This window comes from Callospermophilus lateralis, chromosome 1, assembly GCF_048772815.1.
Source record: "Callospermophilus lateralis isolate mCalLat2 chromosome 1, mCalLat2.hap1, whole genome shotgun sequence".
NCBI lineage: Eukaryota > Metazoa > Chordata > Mammalia > Rodentia > Sciuridae > Callospermophilus > Callospermophilus lateralis.
In genome coordinates, this window is record NC_135305.1 from 17,287,592 (window position 1) to 17,304,442 (window position 16,851).

Here is a 16,851-nt window from a genome sequence, read left to right on the forward strand (position 1 = left end):
ACCTGATTATAGAAAGAAAAACCTGAAATAAAACTCCAGTCAGGATCACTCCCACTTGGTAACATTGATTGCCATCTATATTTCTTCATCTGTTTATTCTGTCAGTGTCTGTGGGCTGAGGACCCAGCACCAATGATTGCGAGACAGTGCTGAGAGTGACATCTTCTTACCTGTAACTCACACCCTGACTGGTTAGCGGGTACTCTGATAGCAACATCTCATGCCCCAGTGATGGTGTGTACAAAGAGGTCCAGCCAAGTATCTGTACCCAGAGGAACTTCCCCCTTCACTAGGAATCTAGAGAGCTCAGGCCAGTGCACACCTGGCTTTCCACTTGAAGGTTACCTGCCCACGTAGATCTGCAGACATACCTGCCAAAGTTGGTCACATGGGTTGGGCAGGTAGAGATGGGCAGCATGGATTGTGAACTTTTTGTGGTACAGACTTGGGTTTGAAAACCCACAGTTCTGGTTATATTCTGTGTGAACTGTAGACATATCATTTTATCTCTTTTTGCTTTGGTTTCCAGGCTTTAAAGCATTGTTGTTAAGGTTGACCTCAGAGATGGTCATTTCTGAGAGAGCATTGCACTCCTGCAGGACACTTAACTCCTTCATTTTACATTTTAAAATGTTGACTCCCAGTCTGGATATGTTGCATGTAATGTGTGCTATGGGCATGAAATATATTTTAAAAATAATGAAATGTTTCTGCAGATGATTCTGTAAACCTTCAGGGTAGAGAGCCACTGATCAACTTCATAAAGAGTGTCAGGACCAAATGAGGTGGTCTGGTTTTTGCACCTGGCAGATGGTGGCAGTAGTGAGTTGAACTGTGTACTCCAAAGAAGAGGTGCTGAGGTTCTAATGTCCCAGACTTTGGAATATGACCTTATTTCGGAATGGGGTTGTTGCCAATATCATTAGCTAGGATGAGGTCATACTGGAGCCAGGGAAGCCCTAATCTCATGACAAGTGACCTTGTAAAAAGAGGAGAGAAGAGACAGAGAAGCACGCAGGGTGAAAGCCCCGTGATGACGAAGGTCAAGCGTGGAGAGATGCAGCTACCAGCCAAAGAGTGACGAGGACTGTAGGCTGCCATCAGAACCTAGGGGAGCACCCAGGAGATGTGCAGCCATGTTGACACCCTGATGTTGGTACTTTGTCAAGGCAGCTCTACGAAACTTGGGCAGCAGCCACTCTGTGACGTGTGGATTTTATCTAGCTGTGAAGGTATCTCCAGATCCACATCAGTTTACAGGTGCATGCACAGGGACACAGGTAAAGCAGCCACGAGTGTTTAGGTGGAGGGACAGGTGGTTTCTGGGTAGGTGAATAGATAGGTAGGTGTCAGCAGCTGAGAGCTGCAAGAAGAGAGTAGGTAGATGGTTAGGTGAGTGAGAGCGCGTAGGTTGTGTGAGAGGAAAAGGGAACTGTCAGACTTCAAAATGCCGCTACCAGATATATCTTCTCTATTTTTAAATGTGCTTGTGTCACCTTCTTTTTGTGGGTAGGCGAACAGGCTCTGTTTTCCTTTTGCTATTGTTTCACTCACGCATTTTGCTTTAGTCTTTTCCTCGTGGGTAATGTCTGGTGAAAAAGGCTAACCCCACCTGCAATACCTGACCTTCGTCCTGAGGTGTCTTCCGATATTGCTGGCAGCTTGACAGATATGGTTTCATTGAGATGAGAGTCAGTGAATCTCATTTGGTGGGCCATGTGGCAAGGGGGTCAGCAGATTGGAGAGTGGGAGCCACTACAGATCTAGAGATGAAAAGATCTGGATAAAAATCCAGGCTCTGCTTCACTGCTCGGAGTCTCGAGTTCCTCTATAAAATAGTGATAATTAGCACTACCTACTGGTATCAGCACAAAGATGAAATTAATTAACAAATGTTCACATTCTCCTGCCTTCTCTTTTGTTCCCAATTATAGTTCGATGTCATTAAGATGAACAAGGTAAACAGTGGTTGGTTGGACTTTGGTTTTAATAAGACCTTATGTTTGGGAGGACTTCATGTAGTCCCAACATTAAGACTCTTCTACCTCCATTTGTCATTTTGCTTCTGTGTATAACACCCGTATTCTTACTAGGTCATGGGTGAGACCAGTTGGGTGTGACAAATCAAAGTAACATTTTCTGGGAAACCTCTCACATCCTGTGTCCTCTTTCAGAGGATTGGAAGCCTCATCATTGCCTATAGTGTGATATCACAGTATCTGCCCACAGAGATGTTCGCTATGGTCTTGGGTTTTGGGAAGACACTGCAAAGAAGTGTCTAAACTCTCTATCTTATTTGAAGAAAACTTTCATCTTTCCGCTGTTTAAAATTTAAAATGACCCCAAACTGTGTTACCCCTGATTCATTTCATCTCAGGAAGATTGGAGCATTCAGTAGCAGAATGTACAAATGCAGATTCCCATGCATCTGTGTCTACAGGTAAAAGGATGAGAGAACCAATACCCAGCATGCATTTCTGGGGACTTTCTGCCCATCTGTGTATTTGGTCCAACAGGTACACACCACAGTGCACCAATACTGGTCTCAGGATGCGCCATGATCTGCCTGCATATGGTTCTGTTCTGGGAGCCTCACATGCCAGTTGTCCAGCATGGCAGATTGATGATCACACCCCAGATGGCAGCTTGGCTGAGCTGGGTATAGGCTGTCAGAGGGAACCTCATGTGTGGCAGCAAAGCCCAGGAGGCAAAGCCAACTTTCTGAGTTGTTGGGTGGCAGCCTGAAGACAACATATCCAGGGAGCTGCCAAGGCTGCTGTCTGCTTGAGGACTCACCCACCATTAGGATATTGAGAATCTAATAAATCAAGATGACTCAGACCAAGCACAGCCATCAACATTAGTTTATGAAAATATAAAATTCATGGACAGACTCTCTGCTTCTGACTGACTTGTCAGTGTATATGAGTAGAGGAAGGGAGTGGGGGTCTCCTGTGGATGGAAGTAATGTTGCCTTCTGTGGATCGGCCAGATGGTTGGACATTTCTGTGAGATAATCTCTTAATATACTGAGAATAGTACCTGGCACATGTTAGTCATTGTTACTATTACAGCTACTGTGACGGTTCTTATAATCATCATTTAGAACAGAATGCTGTCTGTACAAGTATGTAACTATCATACCCACCTTATTTAATAGAGAAAGAAAGAGAGATGATACTTAGGATATGAAGCCCAGGGGTCTTTAGGAGTCTGTCACTTCTAGATGACCTTCACCAATGTCTATTTGCACAGTCCATTTTTCCCCCAATCATATTATGGACAATGCTGAACTCATATGGGTTGCTATTAACTAAAAAGGGCTTGTGATCATACGTTTAGAAAACACGGAACACCTTTTATATACAAGTAAATCTTATGAAGCTCAAAGAAGAATTTAAGTATACAGGACTTCCAATTTTTTTTTCCTGAGTGGTGGGGAGGATTGCAGAACCCATTATTTTCCCCTCAGAAGAGCCCTTGACATTTCATGGGATTTCAATGTCCAGTGGAAAACTACTTGAGAAACGCTCACACATTTCTTTGCAGTTTCCCGAGGACTCATACTCATCTCGGTTCCCTAGCAACAATCCTGGGGGGCAGTTAGAGCAGGCAGTTCATGTCTACCCAAAGGTAAAGGGAAGAAGAGTCACCACAGTTTAGTCACCAGCCGAAGCTTTATCGTTTCTTTTTTACATTGAGTCAAAAGTGTGTGTGTGTGTGTGTGTGTGTGTGTGTGTGTTTTCTTCTTAAGAGTTTGAGCATCTGAGAGAATATTGAAGATGAAGAGATATCTTCTGTAAAGACAATTTTAGGCTGATGCTGCATTTGTGTTCATTTGTGTTTGTAAGTGGGCGTGCGTGTTTGTGTGAAGCAGTTCTGTTGTTATTTAATATTATATGGTCCTGTTACTTAGTAATAAAGATAATTTGCATCCAATTCAGCATAGAGTTTGCATGTCACCTAGGTAATGCCCAGGTGCATAGAAACGCTTTCCCTTCTTCTCATGTCTCCCAAAGCCAAAGACCCACAATAGTAGATTTTTAAGCAGTATTCTTGTTGCTCAGGGGCATGCAATCTTGTTAAACCATTGTTTGCATTAGCAGTTCCTCAAAATTTCTATGACCTCTAAAGTTGACACTGTCTCTGTTTTCCTAGGAGCTTTTTGTTGTAGTTGCTTCCTGCCTGATAGTCCAGGCAGAAACATATTTCAGAAGAAATGGATTTAAAAACACAAGGAAACGAAAACCGTGCCTTCATATTTTTAATGAAGGAGGGGTGGGTATTTGATGAAGTATGTGGACTTTGGAATCAAATGATCTAGCTTTGTATCCAGGGTCTCAGATGTATGACATCAGTCATTGTTTTCACCTCTTGACCTAAATTTCCTATTGGTAAAATGTGAGTAGCAACTTGCTTCTCATGATTGACAGTTGATTGAGACAATGCATGCAGAAGAGTCATTAGCTTGGCAGATCATAAGCACTCAATAAGTATTAGCCACTAGAATCATTCCTCTTGGAATGAAAGTGGTTCCATGAACCAAACCCCAGAAGGAAACCCAGAATACTAGATTTGGAGTCTTAGAATCACCTACTGTGTCTCATTGAGGAAAACCTAAGACAGAGCTCATGCAGTGAAGCAACCAGGCGCCCAAGGTCAGGCTGTCCCCTGACCCTGACCCTGTTCTCTCTACTCTTTATGGAACACATCACTTTCTATCATTTTTAAAATACTTTTTGTTGTTGGACATAATACCTTTATTTTATGTATTTATTTTTATGTGGTGCTGAGGATCGAACCCAACAGCTTCTATTATTTAAAAAAAAATATTTGCCCTCTTATTTACTTGTCTCTACCCTGGAACACAATCTCCACATTGGCTGGGACTTTGCCTATTTTAAACTCTTGAACCTGCAGCACTGAGAACAAATAGCTGCACTGAATAGTCGTCTTGTGACTTTTCACTGAAAGAATACATGAGTTCAATAATGTGATTGCTGAGAAAGAGACATGTACACACCGAGACATTGTCACCAGGTGGACTCTGCCATTTAGATATCATTGCATTGATAGTCCAAGGACATTTGAATTCCTGCCTTATTTCTGAGGCTCTTGAGAGGGCAATTTCCTACTCACTACTAGCAGACTGTTACGGGGGGAAAGCACTCTTGGCCAGTACTACATCTTCTGAAGCCCATTTTATTTGATCCCCGTGAAGAACAGAGACTGCTTTTTACCATCTTTTCGTGGGTGGTCATGGTATGGTTGTCATCGGTCCATTTCCGTGGGGTTCTCAGGAGACCAAATAAAGCAAAGATGTCAGATATCACATGTCTTATGGGTTCTTATCAGTATTGGTTCCATAAACCAACACTGAAAATAAGACAAAGAAAATAAGAGGGAAAGTAAGTTGTCATCAGTAGAAGACCCGGATTCCACTCTTAGCTTGTCTTCTTGAGCAAGTTGCTCAGTATCACAGGGTCTCAGTCCCTTAGCCCCAAGTGGTTGAATAGTACCTGGCCTGGCTAGGGACCATGGACATCATACTGCCAGCCATCTAGTGAACTATGGTGATGGTGTCCTCACTGAAAAACGATATGGGTGGCGATGTGTGTACATCAGTGAAAACAGCATTTCAACTGGAGATACTATGAAGGGTGACTGAAATGTTGATTTTTCTCTGGTGAAACTGGCTAGGGAAGCCCTGTCTGAATTATGAACCAATAGCTGGGAACATGGAAAACAGCAATGAAAGGAGAGCTAGCTTACCACTGCTGGTATGGTTTCTAAAGTACATATAATATCTCATATAAAAACAAGTACCTCTAAAGTGTAGGTTAGAAATATTTAGTTGTTGTTTTAAAAAATTCATCTATTTCCACAAAGTAAGCTGATAATGAGAACACTTAGACTCCTTATACAAGTAAGATGGCTTAAATGGTGCTTTCATACCAGCTGGAGTTAAAAGGCAAAGTTTGGCATCTTCTAGTTCCATTAAGCCTCAGCTCTCTGCTGTGCCCAAGATATACTACTTCAGAACTAGAGAGAGCCATTGAGACCACCTCTGAGACCCCAGTTCCTGTTAACTTGCCTTCATTGTGGCTTCTGTAGTATATCCAGCCCATCCTCACTCCTACCTGTCTGCTTGAAATGTGTTGATGCCCATTCATTTATATGTGTAGGTCTCTAATTGTGAATTTCTATTTATGATTGTCTCTGTACTAGTAATCATATTTATATACATTTTTGCACATATATCCACTCTTCTGCTAACCTTCTGTAATATGTATGGCAACTTTGATCTGCTAATACAAAATAAAACTTTGGAGAGAGGCTTAAAATCTAACATGCAGCAGCCACAAGAGCAGTTGGAAAGAACCAGAGACGGGAAGGTGGCAGCACGTGTACTAAAACTCGTGACTGGACCTGCTGGCTTCTGGGTGGAGAAGTAAAGGGAAGCAAATGTGAAAAAGGAAGGAAAGCACAAGCAGGTCAGAGAGGACGGGGAGAAAGAAGAGCTGATGGCAACAGGGTAGATGGTTAATACTAACATGGCAATATAAAGTGTTCTTGGGTAAAATGAGAGCCAGGAAGAAGAAATAGGATGACAGTATTTTGAAGTTTTGAGTTTGTTGACTGAGATCCCTTTCTAATACATCATGACCATTCTGGAGAAGATGAAGGAATGGATAAGCAGAGAAGCAATCTTCCAGTGGAGAGGACACTGGACGTCATACATTTGACCATCTCAGACAATCGGAGTTTTAGGATCATTTCATTCAGCTTGTACCAACATGTAACAATTTTTCAGGTCATTCCCCATACTCCAGTATGTTCTGTGTCTAAATAACTGCACCTGAATTTTATGTAGATTTCTTAGATGTGGTAGCAGTACTTGCTCAATTTAGTTCTAAGACACAGACCTCTCTTAAGATTCTTATGGTAGCTTTCAGCTGAAAGTGAAATCTTGCACAATTCTTTGCTGCTTAATTATGGGATGTCTTCTAAGAAATACATCATCGTGTACTTGTACAAACCTAGACAATCTGGCCTTTCACACGCCTAGGCTGTATAGTGTGTTACGTCAGATATGCATGAAGTCTGGCTTTGACCAAAATGTTGTTATGCAGTACAAAATTCTACCTATCATGTTTTCCCCTGTAAAAAAAAATTAAACCAAATAAAAAAATAAGCATTCAATTCTAGCTTTGAGTCAACATGTTCTAGCAGTGTGGTTTACCAAATTGCTTCTCAGGTGAGTCCCAGTGGTTGCTTCTCAGGGGGGAGAAAGGTTTCTTGTATTTTTCTGGCTCTCATATTCAGTCCACAAAGTCTTCTACTTCCCTTGGCTTTCTGCTGCAAGATTTTGGCTTCTTTTATTCCCCCTTTCTTTGAATGCAAAATATAAAATATACTGGCTGTTGGGGAATTATAACACTTTTCATTTGTGTCCAAACAATGCCAGGGAGGCACTTTTCTTCTTCTCTCCGTGTGTCTCTCAGGGACCAATGAGTTGACCTTTCTTTGTATCAGCTCCAGTGTGGCCTTGGCTTAGCTGCAAGATTTATGTGCATATCTGAGGTTACTCAAAAGTGTCTCTAGGAACACAGACACTTCATATGCAGAGTGTTTCAGAGGATGTGTTCCTTAGAAAAGAACAAAACACTGTTGGAAGAGCATATTAAATGGCTTTTATTACAGAACTCAGAGACAATTCCAGCCGTAGTCCAGTAGGAAACTGTGATGTATGCTGTCAGCAGGTCAACACCTGCAGCCAGAGTGTAGGATCGAAACCAACCTTGATAGTATTAATTAATCTACTGAAAGACCCAAGACCAAAGTGTGAGACATTCATGTTGACCTTGGAAAACACCTGTGTGGGATTGGAAAGAGGGGTATGCACTCAGTCCCTGCTATAGTTTGACTTGAAATATTCCCCAAAGGCCCTTGTGCTAAAGGCTTGATCCTTAGCCTGTGGTACTATCGGAAGGCAGTGGAACCTTTAGGAATTGGGGTCTGGAGGGAGGTGGTCTGGTCATTGGGAGCAGGTCCTTATAGGAAATATTGAGACCCCACCACTTCTTGTCATCACTTATCTTCCTAGCTGAATAGACCTCTCCTCCATGTACTCCCACCATACTGTACTGTGTCATCACACCAAAGCAAAAGGGCCAGATGACCACTGGCCTTTGAGATCATGAGCCCCATCTCATCTCCTTTTCTATAAATTCTGTAAATTTCCCTTTAACACTTATTTCCATCAACATGATATATATATTGATATGTATGTGTATATATATGTGTGTGTATGTATATATATATATATTAAACACTTATTTTTTAGTTTTAGGTGGACACAATATCTTTATTTTATTATGTGGTGCTGAGGATCGAACCCAGTGCCTCATGCATGTTAGCCAAGCACTCTACCACTGAGCCACAACCCCAGCCAAACATGTTATATGTTACTTTCCTATTTTGATTATTGTCTGCCACCTCTCTCAGGCAAACAATGCTCTGTGATGTGTATATATACATAAATATATATTTGCTGCTATGTCCCCAGTGCCTGGAAGTCTGCCACCTAGTAGGGACTCAATGTTTATTAGTTGACTGAATTAATAAATTACTTAGCTCACCTTCTCTCATCTCCTTCCTTGTGCTTTGAGATAGTGCTGCAGGCTCTTACCAAATTAAATGATTATCTGTGGCATTATTAGTCTCAAAACCTCTATGGGTCCCTTGTTACCCATTAAGTTAAAATTTGTAGTTTTTAAAGTCCAGATGTAGGGTCTTGGGGACCCTATCCCCGTCTACCTTATAGCCTCATCTGCATCACCCCGCCAGGGTCTTCTCCTGGGGAAGGCTGGCTGCCTTGGCCCCAGTTCCAGCTGTTTCCTCTGCCTCCCAGCCCCATTGTTGCCCAAATAAGCCTTCCAAGTTTTGAGGGACTAACAGATACATGTGGCCTCCTGTGAGCAGCAGTAGCACAGTCACCTCCTGCTCTACCCACCATGGAAGCCCTCAGTCCTCTGCAGCCTGGTATCCCCATCAGGTCTCCCTGGGAATCCCCAGAGGACATGTGATTTGTTGGATGAAATAGTTGCCCCACAGCAGTGGAGCCTCTACCCTGTTTCCCCCGTGGTCTGTAGAGGTCCTCTGTTCCTCAGTCAGCATAATTATTACTTCTTGCAGGATTGTCCATTATGAGAAGCCCATGTACTAGTGGGGATGTCTCCTAATGTCTCCAAGACCGCCATTTTCCCCTTTTCCTTTCCTTCCAGAATATCTGTGTCAGGCACTGAACTTGGTGTTGTATTACAGCTGTGTGTGGAAAAACACAGCAGAATCTCCACCATCTTGTATGCTAAGATCTTTTTTTTTTTTTTTTTTTTAAACACCTGGGCGTCTTAGAAATAGTTCTGCTTCGCCAGTTCTATGGCAACTCCTCATGACACAGCAAAACCATTGTGCACATCTGTGGACACCCATTGTGCCCGATCCCCCAACTAAATGCACGTGATCAAACTCAAACACCAAACCTTGTGCAACATACAACTTGTGCAAATGGACACCCATGAGCCCGGCAGCTCTGTGCCCACCTCACTTGCTGAAGCCAGGCTCAGTTCCTTTCAGAAGGCATCAGTGCCTGTTAAATAATGATAACTTTTGATCTTTCTGCTGGAATGTTTTTGATTTTTCAAACGTATACACCTTTTAAGGCTAAATTCAAGAGTTGGATTTCTCCTTGAGGCCTTTCTTACTGACTCAGCCTCTGCAATCTTACTCTCCTCTAAATTATACCTTTTATTGTCTGAGCTGTTTCTTTAACATTTCACCACGTGCAGCTCTCTCCTAACATTCTGCCAGCTTCTCCCAAGACAGAAGCGTTCTCCTCTGCCTTCTACCTGGAGTGATGTTAGAATGATCTGTTGACTGAATTTCCACAAATATATTCTGGAAAAGCTGGTGGTTCACAGATTGTTCCAGCCACATGAGAAATTCTCTGTGTGTGTGTGACTGTATGTCAGGCCATCCTGCTTCAGGTAGCTGCCGCACAGATGCGTTGATACACATTGGAGCCTGTCATAAGGATTTTGGTGCACACATTCCCCCACCCACCTTCCAGAAGTCTCTGCTATTTTTTCCTTTCAGATATTCTGTGGTACTTTTGGCATCATTTATAATCTAGGATGTTGATGGTGGAATACCATCTCAGAGGGATTCAGCCCTTACCAGGACGTTGTCTGTACAGAGGTCACATTTTTACCAACACATGGGTCTTCACAAATAAAGCCTTCCTTTCCAGGCTGAGGGATAGGACCCTCCACAAGTGCCATTCTACTGAAGTCAACCTTCTAAGGAGATCTCCGAGTTTTCCTTGGGTCACAGACTCCTCCAGATATGTGCATCTTGGTTCCTTGGTTTAAGATCATGAGATTCTGTTGCTCTGAACAGAACTGGTAAAATCCCAGGACGTCCAGTAGGCGTGTGCTGGGACCTCAGCTGGCCACCCTCCTGACTTATGTGAAACTGTTATGCTCGAATTTGGGATCCCCAAAAGACCACCAGAGACCAAGAGGGATGTAAGCAGCAAAGAGGCGTTTATTGGGAGCTAGCTCTGTCCTCCACGCGCACACAGCAACTTGTGATGCTGAGAGGCCCCGAGCCCAGGGTTTGCAGCAGTTTTATACACTTTTGGGGGGAGGCAAGGACTTCACATACATCATAGCATCTCTTAGCAAATCATCACACACCACGGGAAAATCATAAAACAACTCTGAAACATGATTAGCACATTCACTGGCAGGAACAAATTGGGTAAGGGTGATTGGTTAGCACAAGAGGAGGATTCGTTTTAACTGATCCATTTAATCCACGAGGGGTGTACGTGCTGAACTACATGGTTTCCCAACATGTTGTCAACCACCACAAACTACTGGGAAGGTCATCTGGCATCCCAGGTATTTTTCCTGTCTCATGCTGATTGGTGGTTGCTGGGGGTTGCTATGGGTCCTCACCTAGCCTGACTGAGTCAGGGACACCTGGCTCTGCAGATCTCTCCTGTTTTTTGTAGATAAACCACTCAGCAGAGTGGGTATGTGCCTAGGAGTGCTCTGTGGGTCTTTCCAAGGACAAGGGTCACACCCCCTTCCTTGGACAGGCTTTGCTCTGAGGTAGGGGCTGGTTTCTCAAAACGTTCTGTGTTCTGCTGGGAGAAAAGAGGAGCCAGCATGAGGGACAGTGGAGGCTGAACTTTGGCTCTGAAGTCTTACTTATGGAACTTTCAGATAATGTCATTCTTCATTTTTCCTAATACCAATTTACAGATTGCATCCCAGGCTCCCCAGAAAAGCAGGACTTGCCAAGTATGCTTGTCATTTCTTCTAATGAGGTTTTAAATAAATCAAAGAACTCTTGTTTTCATTTACCTTGAATTATACAGCAAAAAAAAAAAAAAAAAAAAAAAAAAATGTTCTTGTTTTTGTTGCCCAGAGAGGCAGTCCTCACCTAAAGGACTCCAAATTCCTGACATTCTAAAAGCTAGGGAGTTTCCTGTCCTGCCATTCACCAAGCATTCCCTTAGCCCCACCCTCAGAGAGAGAACCCGGACAAGGCCAGCCTCCTGGGCTGCACTGCCCTGCTCCTGCCCTCTCACCAGAGTGCCCCTGTGGCTGAGCCTGGTGGTCTGCAGGGAGAATCTGCTGACCTAGGAAGGCCTAGGGGCTGAGAAATCAGTGGGAGGGGCTCAGGGGAGCCCATCCCCCAGCCTCCCCAGAGTTCCCCTTCCCTGGGCTTTTTCAGCTTCAGCAGAAACTTCCCCTAAGAGCCCCTCTGAAGCTGCCTCCCTGCTTCTCCCCGTGTGGCCTCCTGGCTTACAGGACTCAGTAGAAGCAGCAATTCCCTGCATTAGGTCTGGGGGCTTCACTCTGGTGTCTCTGTCTAAAGTGATAAGCTGTGAGTCCAAACTTAACCCTGGTATTTTGGGAGGCAGGAGCGGGTTCTGGCCTCTGCACCCTCCTTGAGCCAGGGAAATCAATGGGTGGCCACATAGACTCCTGATTTCTGGTGGTTAAACCTGGTGGTTGGGTGAGGGGGGTTCTTAAGGCTACAGCAGGAGATATATGGTCAGCAGGGAAGACAATATGCCCTCTGTTTAAGGAGAGGAAAGGTTTGGTGTGTACCTTGTTGGTAAGGGAACAGCTAGCCTTGTCTTACCTGCTCCTTGGGGTCAAACAGCAGACTGTTGGGGCCAATAAACATTGAACTCCAGTTACCCTGGGATGCAAGAAGGCAGGACCCTTTCATAACCACAGACCTGTGAGAGCAACTTACCATAGTCCTGAAGTCTTCATGTCCTTCCCGTCCCTCTCAACCCATCCTGCCATTCCCCCTCTCCTCCCGTTTCTCTTCCTTCCTCTCCTTTCCTTCCATTTTTATTTCCCCCTCCTTCTTCTTCTCCTCCTTCCCTTTCTCCTTTTCTCACCTTTCTTTTTCCCTCTATCAGATTCTACTTCCACCAGAAATTCATTATAACTTAGCAGAAATCATCTCTCTTGCTCAAGGGAATTAAAGATCGCTGTCTTATAGCCAGAGGTTGTGGTTGGGAGAGATATGAAACCCTGTCCTGTGACCACTGGTTGTCTCTCATCTTTCTGTCCCTAGAACTGATATCCCCAGCTCCAGGGCTCTAAAGCTGCGGCAATTTTGCTTCCTTGCTTGATAGGAGCAGCAGTTTGGTGAGGAGCTGCCCCTGCTTGGAAGGCCAGCTGTTCCTGTAGTTTGGAAAATGATAAAGGGCCAAGCCAGAACTTTAAGTGTGTTTCCTCTTCTAGCCACGGTACGGCCGCTAGACCAGGCCTGCCATGCTCAAACGTAGCATACCATCTTGTTATTATGGTTATTTCGGGGATTGCTGGGGGGCTAGGCATCAGTAGGCAAGGGCTCTGTCACTGAGCTATCTCCCAGCCCCTTTCATGTAATTATTTAAGTAAAGGCCCATCATGATTTTAGTAGATAAAAGTGAGATGTGATGGTTTTCATCGCTGTGACCAAAATAACCTACAAGAACAACTTAGAGGAGGAGAAGTTTATTTTGGCTTATGTTTCCAGAGGTTTAATCCATGGCTGGCCAAGTATGTGGCTCTAAGCCCAAGATGAGGCAGAACATCATGGCAGAAGGGCATGTGGAGGAAAATGACTCACTTCATGACAGTCAGAAAGCAGAGACAGAGAGGAAAGGAAAGGGCACCGGGAAGAACAAGCTTTTCAGGGCATACTCCCACTGACCCACCCCCTCCAGCCACACCTACCAACCCACAGTTAACACCTAGTCAACAGTCCATTCAAACTAGGACGGACAGATTAGGTTACAGCTTTCACAATCCAATCACTTTACTTCTTAACATTTCTGTATTAACACAGAGGCTTTTGAGAGACACCTCATATCCAAACCATAACAGATGGGATGTGATCTATTCTTAGTTTCTACAAATATGCTATAAAAGCATACACACATGCGCACACACACAGAGAGATTAATGGGTTTATTTTGAATACCAACACTGATCAAATCAGGAAACCCTCATTAAGGGCACTGAGGTTACTCTATTTGAAATTTAAAGTAGAAAGCCCAAATGACCTTTAAATTCACTGATGAGAACAAATTAATACATTTTTACAATTTTAATTTTTGAACATGGACTTAGTGTCCCAGATAATGTTTCTGTTTTCAATTATGTTTTTGTGCTAGGTTCTGTAACAACTGTGTCCCAATGTGAAGACTAACCTATTGGATGATTTGTTAATGACTTGATTTGATTCATCACCTTTCATAGTGAAGGAGGAGCTGGCTTAAGTAAGAGTTATTTAGGAAAAAAGAGAATTAGTGAAGGTATTTAGAATAGAGTATGCTTCATGTTGTATTTCCTGTATTTAGATTAAATTTTTAAAACAAAAATTGTAACATAACCAAGCATAAAATTCTACATGTTTGGAGCAAGTTCTACTCAAAAGCTTATTATCTAGCCACTTCAGATAGCCTTAGCCAATTGAAACAGTAAAAAAAAAAAAAAAAAAAAAAAGTCAGCAGTTGCCTTTGGATCCATTGAAGCAATTGTCGTTAGTTGAGGAACTATAATCCTCGTTCTTTACTAGTATGGGAAAAAAACTTGGGCCTTCACTCAGAATTTATTCACTTAATTTTGTATATGTTTGTAAAATTTAATTATCTGATGTTCAGATCACAAGCTGCTTAGTAGCTGTCATTTAGGAAATCCTGGGCAACAAAGACAGGAACAATGATTTGAAAGGGTCTTTTGTCAGATCATAGGAGAGGAAAGAAAAATGACTGGACTTTGAAGAAGAATTCAGATTGTGGTCAATATTTGCTGTCTCAGGAGGCACAGAAGCATGCGATATATTTTAAGACGGTCTTTCAGAATTCAATATTATTTAATTAAAATTAGTTTTATCACATACAGCACTTTATTTCCTATGTTGTCAGCCATAGATTGTTGCTCTTGAATTGTTCACGATGAATGACGTTAGCGTATTTACATGTCATCCCAGAAAGCTGAGTGATGACATATCTTGAGGCAGTGGCTCTTAAACTCCAGTATCCCAGATCCCTTATCTAATAGGGATTTTGACCCAGAATCCTGATGTGGAAAACAAAGAAAGGAAGAGGTGTTCTGGGTTTATTGAGTTCACAGGCTTCCTGAGCCCACTGTATTTCTTTTCCCATCCTCCTCAATGACTCCTAAGACGCTTCCAGAAACCCTGGAGCTCCAAAGAGCTTAATGCAGAGCTTGATATCAGGCACAAAGCTAGACCCAGGTTGGGGGTATGGACAAGAAAGGAGGCTTTTCAGACACCTTAAATCATAGCCCCTAAGGGGTAGCCCACCTGAAGTAGGCTGCTTTGCTTGTGTGCAGTGTTATCTAGAAGTCTTGTGGATGGCAAGAAGCTGCCTAGAACCAACTCCAGTTTCCCTGGCATCTCTGTAACTTTGTTAGTGGGACTCAAATGCCCCAGGGGTTTTCTGCAGGTGGTGCTAAAGCAGGATCCCACCAGGATATGCGCAGGAAACAGGAGAGCCCAGGCACTTGTCTGCGGCCATTCCTCTCATGAAAATTTACAAGGTCAAATTTTATTACTGTTGTTGCTGCTGCTTCTGTTACTGCTGTGACTGGTGCTTCGAATTCTCTTGTAGTGTGCGTCCTCCTCTTCCTCCTCCTCTCCCTCTTCCCCCCCACTTTCTCCTCCTGCTTCTCTTCTGCTGTGTTTAGGAGTAGAGCAAGACAGTTTTCAGTAGTGTTACTAGTTGTTTTAGTTTCCCTTATCCTTTGTTACTTGTAGAATCAATTGATTGTCAAATCCATACAACATTGAAGACCATGTTCTCTCTTTAGGAACAGGAAAGAGTGATCAAAGCATCCACCAACAGGGTCAATTAACTTCAGTCAGTGAATACATTCCAGAGTTTTCGTTGTTGTGGTAATACAGTGTTCTAGGTGTTTCTTTGATAGCTGAGCTGATAACACTGTCATCACTGGTACCAACAGGAGCCCACCCCCACGCCCCCATGTTGAATAACTGGAACCATCCAGGAACGGGGGGGGGGGGGGGAGGCAGTTTCTTTCCTTTTGCTGCCCCTTCCAAGGTGGCTATCTGCAGTCCCTCCAGTCTCCTTGGGTGGCACCAGTATTGGGCTCTTTCCTACCCCACTGCCAAAGTCTCCTCCAATATGACACCCAGCAGAGGCAGCCACTCATCAGACGGGGACAAGGGGGAGTTGCTCATAGTCTATTCTGGTGCCTTCTGAAAGGAAAGGGACCGCCTTTCACACTTGGTGGCTTTGATGGACTGTTGGCAGATAGGTTGTTGGTAAGAAGTTTCTTCTAGTGCGCAAACTCAAAAGTACGGACTCAGATGTCCCTGCAGAGATCTCAGCGTTCCCAGCTTAAATGCTACAGGACCTTGGTAGTGATGAAATGTAGAGCCCCTGTTCATCTCTCCCCACAGCTCTTTATTATTAGAGAAAAGATAAACCTTAAAAAGCTTTTTATTGTGAATTTAACCACTACTAACTGTCAGAGATGCCACATTGAGTAGTGCTTAGGAGTCAGACAGTCTGACTCTGCTATCCCCTAATTAGATGACCTTGGGCAGGTCCCTTCCCAGGCCTCACTCTTCTCATCTGTAACCTGGGAAGGATAGTACCTATTTCATAGAGTTGTGGGGGTTAAGGGAGTTGCTGTTTGTGAAGTACTGATAAGGGCATGCAGCAAGCCCTGTGTTGCATTAACTGCCCTTGCTGAGTTTGCTGTTGTGGTTGTTATCATTATTATTATTTCTTGGGTATAAAAACTAGAGCTGTGTTCTCTCTCCTGAAGGTAAGAGCAGAGACCCAAGTAGCTTAGTATAGATTTATACCTGGAACTGAAACCTAAGGTGATTGTCCCCTTGAAATATAGACTTTCTGGCAGTAGGAAACGAATGCTTGATTTGAATGCAGAACTAAGTAAGGCTCTCAAACAGAAAATCAGAAATAGATAAGAAAGATTAATTGCTCAAATGAAAATGTGACAATTTTTTTTTTAAAGGGATAAAAATAATGCCTACATTGCTAGGTCTCAAACTTAGAAGTAGTGTAATGGAATAAAGTGCCCAATTCATATCATATGCTCCATATGACATTGGGACATTATTATACTTGGGAGAGACCGGCCAGGCCACTGTGGAACTACTTGGTGAGACAAGACCGTTAGGTTTGTTGTGATGTTTAATATTTTGATGAAGTTTCAAATTCACTTGGTATGAAAGAATGGCAGTGTTTCATTTGTG

The 16,851-nt window shown here is 43.2% G+C and overlaps 1 protein-coding gene across 2 annotated transcripts in view; it reads left to right on the forward strand.

Moving 5' to 3' along the window:
- Positions 1-16,851, forward strand: part of Dgki (diacylglycerol kinase iota) — a 404,075-nt gene that overhangs the window by 148,158 nt on the left and 239,066 nt on the right. The window lies entirely within an intron of this gene.